Source organism: Protopterus annectens, chromosome 4.part0, assembly GCF_019279795.1.
Source record: "Protopterus annectens isolate FY-2018-M chromosome 4.part0, PAN1.0, whole genome shotgun sequence".
Lineage (NCBI taxonomy): Eukaryota > Metazoa > Chordata > Ceratodontiformes > Protopteridae > Protopterus > Protopterus annectens.
In genome coordinates, this window is record NC_056733.1 from 895,680,370 (window position 1) to 895,690,133 (window position 9,764).

At 40.8% G+C, this 9,764-nt stretch overlaps 1 protein-coding gene across 2 annotated transcripts in view; it reads right to left on the minus strand.

Moving 5' to 3' along the window:
• The window catches only part of LOC122799654 (asialoglycoprotein receptor 2-like), a 308,957-nt gene extending 302,366 nt beyond the window's left edge, over positions 1–6,591 (minus strand). For both annotated transcript variants that reach the window (XM_044068857.1, XM_044068858.1), the window contains exon 1: positions 6,354–6,591. The gene's annotated coding sequence lies outside the window, so the exon portion shown is untranslated. The remainder of the gene's footprint in view (positions 1–6,353) is intronic.
• Positions 6,592–9,764: the final 3,173 nt, after the last annotated feature.

Here is a 9,764-nt window from a genome sequence, read left to right on the forward strand (position 1 = left end):
GCAGCAGGTTCTGAATGAAGAAAGCCCCACAAACACTGCACTCCCCGGACTCAGCTTACAATGAGAGAAGAGGAAGAGCCCAACACAGAAGATATAAGAACAGCACTAAGGAAAATGAAATCAGGAAAAGCATTAGGCTCAGGTGAAGTCACAGCAGATACAATCATGATGTTAGATAAGTTAGGGGAGCAATGGCTCCAGAGTGCACTCATAGCAATATGGAGGGAAATTGTATTCCATATGGCTGGAGAATAAGCATTTTAGTGCCAATGTACAAAAATAAAGGAGGCATTCACAGCTGTGGGCAGAAGAGAGATATAAATCTGTCACACTGCATGAAATGCTGGAGATGGTGACTGATAAATGAATACACAGAGTAGAAGAATGCAAAATAGGAGAAGAGCCATTTGGATTCAGATCAGGATGCAGAACAACCATTTCAATATTTGCAATGAGACAGATACTTGAGAAGAATATAATGATGAGGAAAGAGTCTAACTGAGCTTTCCTAGACTTAGAGAAAGCATGTGACAAAGTCCCAAGAAGGTTATTTGAACAATCTTGTGATGGTTCAAAGTCCCAGGAACCCTGGCAAAATAAGTACAGGCTATTTACAAGGACCCAGTGACAGAAGTACAAGCCCAATGCTGTTCATACTGGTGATAGACTTCATCAGCAAACAGGTCAGAGGGAACAGGTCAACAAAGTTGCTGTATGCAGACAATGTGCCATTATAAGCAGACACTGAGCAAGAACGTCAGCAAATAATAGGGAAATGGAATGCAAACCTGAAGATACGTGGGATGAAACTGAGGACATATAATACTGTTGTCATGGTAGCAAATGGGGGAAATCAGAAGAAGCTGAAAATTTAGATAGAAGGGAAGATAGCAGAACAAGGTAACAGCTTCGGGTATGTGTTGGGGTGGTTGAGGAAAAGGAGAGTCTGAATGACGGTGTCAAAGATAGAATCAGTGGAGCTGCAGCGAACTGGCACAGTGTCGGGGTAGTGTATGACAGAAGAATGCCAAAGAAGCTGAAAAGTAAGGTGCACAAAACAATGGTGTGACCAGTACTACTACATGGTACAGAAACCTGGGCAGTGAAGGAAGAGCAGCTGAGGAAGCCAGAGGTGATGGAGATGAAGCGTCTAAGACAGGAGGTAGGATCCACACTGTGGGACAGATGAAGGATTGAGGAAATCAGAGCAGAAGGGCAAGCAGCTCCATTTACAGAAAACATCAAAAAGAATAGATTATGGTGGATTGAGCACATGTGCAGAAATGCAGAAAACAATCTGGTGAAGAAGATTTGGGACAGACAGAAAGAAAGCAAGAGGAACCTAGGGTGTCCAGCAAAGAAGTGGATGGATGGGGTTAGAGAAGACCTTTGACAGTCAGGCATGATTGTAAAAGAAGGCAGGAGAGTGGCTCTGAAATGAGAGAAACTGTGACAGCTGACACAACATCCTCACTACATGCAGAAAATGGGGAAAAGGGGGGGTCTGTTTAATGATTATGATGATAATGATACCCCCCCTCTCTCTCTCTCTCTCTATATATATATATATATATATATATATATATATATATATATGTATATACACACACACACACACACACACACACACACACACACACACACACACACACACACACACACACACACACACAATACACAATTGTGTGCAGAGCTCATTGTAAATGGAGCCACCTTTACTGAGCCAGGAAGATATAGCAAACCTCCTGGCTGATAAATTCAGCTCCAACTTTACCCCTCTTTACCCCTCAACCTTCCCTCAGGAAATATCATCAAATATAACTCCCCCTGCTATCACTAGGGAACAGGTCCTTAATGCTCTCTCTAAGACCAAGAACACTACATCAATGGGCCCAGACAATATCCCAGGATATGTTCTTAATAGCATGAAACATGACCTATCAGGGCCGCTGAGTCTGGAATTACAATTTAACTGTAGCCTGCAAACAGGCTTTGTGCCTCATGAATGGTGAAAGGTAACAGTCATCCCTCTGCACAAAGGTGGGCCACCTACAGACCCTGGAAACTACAGACCCATAAGTCTCACTAGTCTTATATGTAAAGCCAAGGAAAGAATTATCATGGAGATGATCAACAGAGATATAATAAACCTCCAGACACTGGACCCAACCCAGTTTGGTTTCATCAAGGGCAGATCATGCCTACTCAACCTAATGGACTTCTTTGAGAAGGTCACCAAAGCAATGGATGAGGGCAAAATCATTCACACTGCCTGTCTTGACCTGGCCAAGGCATTGGACACAATTCCCCACTCGAGTATTGATGACAAACTCAAGAGGTTAGGTACAAATCCGCATGTCACCCGGTAGATAGCCAATTGGCTCACAGGCAGGACCCAGGAAGTTAGAATTGGAGATTCCACCTCTACAAAGAGGCCATTCACAAGTGGAGTCCCTCAGGGATCAGTCCTTGGACTGCTCCTTTTTGGCATTTACTTTTCAGAAGTCAAGGCCAATGTCAGTGGTCTCTGGCTGCCTAAACTTGCAGATGATTGCAAATTAGGAGCCATCATTGAATCTCACACTGACACAAATATTCTTCAGGAGGGGCTGACACAGACAAACAACTGGTGTCAGAGCCATGGACTAAAACTAAATGCCAATAAATGCATAATAGCATCCTTTGGGAAGCCATCCATCCCAGGTAACTATAATATTGACAACACACCCCTTAGAGCTGACCCAGTAGTCAGGGACTTAGAGACACACATAGATAGTAATCTAGGCTTTGTTCATCATGTGTCTACAGTGGTGAGGAAATCATTCTATGTTGCGCAAGTTATAAACAAAGGTATGGCATCTAAATCCAAGGAAGTCATTGTTCCACTGTATTTAGCATTCATCAGACCTATCATTGAGTGCAATGCCTCCTTTGGTATGTACCTAACCAGGCATATTCAACAATTGGAACGTCCACAGACGTTCCTCACTAAAAGAATACAGGGTATAAATAATATGTCCTATGCAGACCACCTGAAGGCCCTATTTCTATATTCTGTCTCCTACAGGTTTTTAAGGGGAGATCTATGCCTGGCATACAGGGCATTTTCAGGCCCCACTTTGATGGACCTCCTGCATATCCACAAAACAAACAGCACCAGAGTTGCCCATTCTAAAAACGTAAACCTTGCCTGTGATATAAATAGGACCTGCTGGAGAGATAGTTATGTATCCCAGAGACTACCCCGTCTCTGGGTCCCCATCCATGTGAAGCAGAGTTCCTGCCTAACCCAATTCAAGTGCAACGTGGACCGGTGGATGGGAAACTGGAAATTCATCCCTGGTTTGACACCTATGTCTCTAATGGACAGAGGTAACCTGTAAATGGTTAATCTCCCAAACCCCTGCTTACACTTATCAAGGGTACCAGAACTTGTCAGAGATTTGGGATGCATGGCTGGGTTTAAAAAGGCCCTTGTGGTCATTAGTCTAGTAAACACCTATGAACCTATGAACCTATATATAGAGAGAATGGAAAAAGGAGAGATAGCTAGATAGATAGATAGATAGATAGATAATAGCTAGATAGATAGATAGATAGATAGATAGATAGATAGATAGATAGATAGATAATAGCTAGATAGATAGATAGATAGATAGATAGATAGATAGATAGATAGATACATAGACATGTATTTTCCTGCTTAACAATTAGCACTTGGCCTCTTAGTGAGATGCACATACACACACATACACGTGCACGTGTGAGCGTGCACCCGTATATATATTTGTTCTGGCCATCAGTCATGCCTGTTGCAGCCTCCTTCATCACTTTAATATTAAGGTCCAGACTCTCACCCCCTCCTCAACCTGCACTGTAGGGTAGCAGCCTGTAAATGGACCTAAATGCCTGCAAGATGGAGACATAAAAAGCAACCCCACCCTCTCAGTAGTCTTATGCACATGCCACTGAAGGTGACCTTCAGTGAAAACCCAGTGACATGCATTTTTCCTGGGATGAGCCGCTCCTGCTGCACTTCTACATATTAGCTTGCATACGGTCACCTTGTTCCTACTATTTTGCAGTTGCAGTCAGCCTCCACCAGGTGTCAGGAGAACCGAACTGAGTAGCACATTGGTTTTCTTCCCCCTCATATGGGAAAGCTGCCATTGGCTGCTCATTTCCCCATTCCCCTAATAGTGTCTACAGCCACTGATTCTTTGATGGGCAGCACGAAAGCTCAGTGCTAAGATCTCTATTTTATACTGCCTGGTTATGAGGTTCAAGCCTAACTTCTATCCCTTGTCAGTTTGGAATTTTTATGTTTTTACCTCTCTTTTTGAGATTTTTTGGGTTGTACTGCTTTTGTCACACTTTCCTAAAACATACTTGTCGACTGACTCTCTAAGCTCTCCCTATAGATCATATTTTGCCTTGCCCTTGTGGTTCTAGTCATCGTTGAAAAGTTGCCTGAGAACCAGTTTACTTACCCAGTTAACAGAAAAATAATGTGAAATATTTCCAGATTGTCTAGTCAGGGTTAGCCGAAGTTCTGAGGTTTGGTATCAAGTGGTTTACGTTCTATATAGGCTGCCAAAGAAGCAATGAATATAAAATGGAAATCAAACTCTAAGGAGACTGTAAATGAAGTATTGAATATTGTAAAGGAGGTAAATGAATTGGGGGAGGGACTCTAGAAACTGGAAGGAACAATTTTGGAGCTTTTCTCCTTAGGCATCCACTGAAAATGGGCTTCTACCCAGTAGGACATTCCTGGTAATCAAATGTCAATAAATAAATAATGGAATTTGTGGGAACAATATACACAGAATCATGTTCAGGAGGAGGAGGAGGAGTGAGGTTTAAGGGAAGACAGGAATTGAACAATTTATATAATGTTGGAGAGAATGAAAATTGTTAAAAAGAAAACATGTATACTCCATGAAAGTAACAGAAAAAGTTACTATGGTTTGCTTTTTTCTACTAATAGAGTTATACTCATGACATATTTTAAATGTGATGATTCAATAAAGATGTTTAAAATATTTTTATATTCTTATTTGTATGATTTCCCAGAAGTGTGTTATATAATAATGGAAGAATACAATAATCATTGAAATAAATTTCAGAAACACAACTGTAATTCCATAGCAGCATTTATCCAGGATGGGACCTGCATCCCTGGAGAGCCCCAGGCCTGTTTCATGACAGGCTCCAGGAAGTCTAAAAATTTTGTGTACTTAAAATATCAACTATTCAATATTCATTTTATGTGACTCCATGATCAATGAAATGTGCATTTGCTGTAAACCAATGGTAAACAAATGCATTATACTAACCCAACTCTTGCTTATTTTAACCCAGGGAAAGTGTGTGTGTGTGTGTGTGTGTGTGTGTGTGTGTGTGTGTGTGTGTGTGTGTGTGTGTGTGTGTGTGTGTGTAATGGAATGTCCAAACTACTTTTCTGATATTCATGGAAATAACAGCTTTTGTGTGATTCTATGGATGCTTGCTATCTATAGTAAAGAACATTCATTTGACAGATAATATACTGTATCTTGGGCCAGTGAACAAGAATTTAAAAATGGTCTCGTCACAATTGCTGTTTTAATATGGAGATATGAGAAATATTTAAAAACAACACACTTTCAGAAAACTTTGTAGGAAATAATATTAAGTATACTAATGCAGCTAAACTAAAAAGTAAATATGCTCAGATTAAAATCATCCAGAAGATAAGACCCACATTATCAAAAAAATTCAAACATTAATAGCATCTGACAAATTACTGGAAGTTTATTTTTTTTTTTTATACAGGAAATGAGTGAACTGTAGTCCCATATAATTGCATGGTAACATTAAGCAGTGAAATATACAGTAACGTAAACCATCAGTTAAGAGGTATCTGCATGCTAGCATCAAGCTAGAAGCAGAACTTTTCTAGAATGAGCTGAAAGTCATTTCCTACTGATGTTAAACACAGGTAAATGCTCGGAGGTTAACCAGCAAGGCTACTTATCCCAGTCCTGCAGAGGAAAGACACAAACGATGGAAACTTAAACGCTCCCCTCAACGAGAACTACAGCTGTACGACTACATTGCATGCATTCCTACAAATAAATTTACATAAAATGGAAAGCTATACAGGAAGCCAAGGGAAGCAGTGATTGGTTCTGTATAATGGGAATAAGCATTAAAAACTCAGATTTTTAATGTTAAGTCACTGAGGAGACCAGTGACAGAAGTATACATGCACATTATAATCCTGTACAAAGACATTTTTGCAATCTCATCAAATAGAAATGTATAAAGTTAAATATTTGCTTTAGGTTTTAGACCACAAAAGCACTTACCCAAATTATGAGAACAAATACAGAAGTAGAATTGTCTTCTTAGACACAGCCTTAACAGGGTTCACTGTCTTTTCTCTGAGTATTTTTTTTGTTAACAATAATATAAGCATACGTGAGATATATCTAATAAGTGGACCATAACGACAGGAAAGTGGGTGGTACTGTACCCCCCTCCCCCAACAGCTGTTAGCTGCACATCACAGCTAGTTCCAACACGAGGAATATTACTGTCAGGTCTCCCAATTTTGTTATTCAGTTACTGGAAAGGTTTCCTTCTTGTATTAGCTTTGGAATCCACCCACATGCATGACAGTAAACACACCAGGCAAACTCAGCTTCAATGCCAAAAACTTTGTAACCATCAGCAATGAACTCAGACTCTGAACTCTCATTTGTGTACACCTGACATATTTCGTAACACTATGGGCAAGCTGTTTCAAGGTTGCTACCAAATGATGTTTTATTTTCATTTACTTTGGCCTTTATTTTCACGTGCTTTACACTTTGTTTTATAAATCATGTATTTTCCTGTATTTTGACAGGTACAATATTCCTCATTCACAAAAGCCACAAGCATTCAAATTCATTGTAAAACACTTGCTATTTGTGAAACCTTAGCATTAAAGGAGTAATATCCAGTCTATAAATATCACTGGCATCTAGGGGAAACTATGCCATTTATTTGGAGAATGAGAGGCAAACTGTTATTTACAGAGTTTATTTAAGCAATAACCGACAATGTGGTTTGGTATATTGAAGATTTATTCACGGTTGGCATGGTTTAATCAAGAGGACGAATCATGGAGTCTGTTATTGCTATTATACAACGACATTATTTAAGAAAAAAATACTTACTTTTCTTAAATAATGTCTTTGTATAATAGCGCATTACTGTTCTTCTACCGGTGGTAGTATACTGCTTCCTTGTACTGATGTACTGCGTATGGGACTTGAGTTCCAATGTATACCCAGTACATTAATGCTTTGAAACGGAAGCAACGGAGAAAAGAAAGTCTCCATTGCTTTGTTTTTTTTTTTTTTTATTTATTAAAAAAAAAAGGTTTTGGGCACTTTATACCAACGGAAAAAGTATGGGCGATCATACCTTTTTCTATGAGTCTATTGTGGGATTTACAACGGGCACACTGGCAAATCAGCGTGCACGTTTTGGAATATTAATGGGGGGTCAATGTACAATTGATGGATAAGTTCCACTGAGACCGCAGTCCATGTATCTTCTCCCCTTAGTCGCATTTATTCAGAGGAACAGTGGTATACAGTGACACCAGCAAGGGACTGAGAATGCATGCTCGTTCCATGTGTGTTGCCATGGTTTCCAGGAAAGTAACACTTCCCTACAGCCACACGTCTATGCACACTCTCCCACTGGGTGTCAGTGTGTTCCTCTGGCTGCCCAAGCCTCACAGTTTGTTATATGGATATGGATAATAAGACACAAGCAGTTAAAATATTTTTAGTCCCTTTAGTCTTATACGCAGGTCAGGCATATTTTTATCAACCAGAGGAGAAGCTGTGGAAAGCAATTAATAAAGAGTTGAAGGACTATCTAGGAGGGGAAGACAGCAATAGTCAAGTGGGATAAGCTGATTCTTCCAGTAGAACAGGGCGGATTGGGTTTACCCAATATGAAGGGGTATTACAGAGCTACACAGTTAAGGCTCCTGTACATAACACAAGCAGAAAACTATATTTCAATGGAAAGGAATGAGGAAATGGGGGGGGGGTGCTCAAGAAACAAGGAAAGACTGGGATTTTGGATGCAGGCCTTTAAGGAGAATAACAATAATCATAATGAATATTATATCCATAAAGTAGCAGAAAGTATTCTAAGAACTAAAGCAACACGGGAATGGAGGAAGGAGATTCTGCTGATAGGATGACTGCAATTAGGGATGCAGACAACAGGCAAGAGGGGGACGGAATTTATTGGAGAAAACTGAGAAAGGAATCAAGGTACTGGGAGCAAATAACTAGAGAGGGAAAGATGATAGAATGGGAAGAGGCCAAGAATTTATTCAGACTGCAGGCTAGAGATTGCCTTCCCTATCAAGGATTGATATCAGAGTATAGGCAAAGAAAAAGAAATAGGGGGGTCCTAAACAAAAGACCAACACTGGTAGTGTTTTTGGTAGTATCTAGAACAGAAGCTGCCATTAAAAAAGGAATAACTAGTAGAGCATATAAAATATGTATTATATCTATAAGAATCAGAGAAGGTTAGAAAGGATTGGGAAGAGAGAGATCATAGCATCATAGGACCATAGGAAGTTACTAGGCTATTAGCCCTGAGGCCCTAACAAACCTAGCCAAGAATTTAGCCCATGTACTGACAAGTCAGCACTAAATGCCCCTGTCCAACAGGGACACAGGTGTAATCCCAGGGGTGTATTTTCTGTTTCCCATCCAGTTATCCAAGTTGTGCTTAAAAAGGGATAATGAGGTACTCTGCTTGACGTGGAGAGGGAGTCTATTCCACAGATGGGGGAGTCTCTGGGACACAAATCTGTCCCACTAACAAGTCCTATTGATGTCACAGACCAGGTTGAGGTTACACATGTGGGTTACTCGAGTGGAGCTTGACTTGCGGATATGCAGCAGTCCCATCAAGGTGGAGCCTAAGATTGCTTTGTATGACAGACAGAGGTCACCTCTGAGGAGTCTGTATGAGACTGAGTAGAGGGACAGGGCTTTTAGCCTATCTGTGTAAGGTAGATGTTTGAGGCTCTGGATTCTCCTGGTGAGGAACCTCTGTCATCTCTCCAGCTTCTGCCTGTGCTTTGTTATCTTCTTCTTTCGGCTGCTCCCGTCAGGGGTCACCACAGCAGATCAACTGTTTCCATTTCTTCCTGTCCTCTGCATCTTGCTCTGTCACACCAACCACCTGCATGTCCTCTCTCACCACATACATAAACCTTATCTTAGGCCTTCCTCTTTTCCTGTTACCTGGCAGCTTCATCCTTAGCATCTTTTTCCCAATATACTCTGCATCCCTCCTCAGCACATGTCCAAACCAAGGTAATCTTGCCTCTCTGGCTTTGTCTCCAAACCTTCCAAACTGGGCTGACCCTCTAATATACTTATTCCTAATCCTGTCCACCCTCGTCACACCCAGTGCAAATCTTAACATCTTCAACTCTGCCACGTCAAGCTCTGACTCCTGCCTGTTTGCCAATGCCACTGTCTCCAACCCATATAATAAAGCTGGTCTCACTACCCTCTTGTAGACCTTCCCTTTCACTCTTACTGCTGCTTTGTGATGTACATGCTGAAAGGGGTGTTGTCCTCAATAATGGGTCTTATAAGGGAAGAATATAGGAATATTATGACCTCCTTGTCCCTGGATGAGATAACCTTGCTAATGAGGTGGGGCATGTAGAATGCCTTCCATAC